Source organism: Fragaria vesca, linkage group LG6 (genome assembly GCF_000184155.1).
Source record: "Fragaria vesca subsp. vesca linkage group LG6, FraVesHawaii_1.0, whole genome shotgun sequence".
Lineage (NCBI taxonomy): Eukaryota > Viridiplantae > Streptophyta > Magnoliopsida > Rosales > Rosaceae > Fragaria > Fragaria vesca.
The window spans coordinates 11393505-11394125 of NC_020496.1; positions in this window are offsets into that span (position 1 = coordinate 11393505).

A 621-nucleotide genomic window follows, 5' to 3' on the forward strand; every position below is an offset into this window, starting at 1 on the left:
GATGTACTAGTACTGCCCGTCTCAGAAAATTGGCCATGATCATGCGGACCCTCTGATGATGTTTCACCGTGATATAATCAACATGTGTACTTCTCCCAAAACCCGTTACTCCTCAGGTGCTGCCATACTTTGTCAATGGGAAATCGATGCATATCGCTGCGACACTGACATTTCGTGCACGAGCAATAGAAAATTGTATTCCCGTTAGCATTAGCCAGCGCATATTCTATAAAACTCATAACTCCTGCACCATATCTTTTGTCCCATTTTGGAAGCGAAATCCAACTCTTATCCATATCCTGAAAATATAACAAAATATATATGTATAACGTTAGCTAATTATTAATGAAATTTCATGCCATGCATATATAAAATCTCAATTCATTTAGTATATATTCTACGTACGTACTACAACTAATTAATAACAAATTAATTAACACACACACAGATATATATATATATATATACTTAATAATTACATAACAATATTATATATATATATATATCTACATCATCACAAAATCATCATTGACATATATACCATCAACACAATATTATAAATTAATTAACATATATATATACTACTTATAAACAACTTCATATATATATATATTATATCAA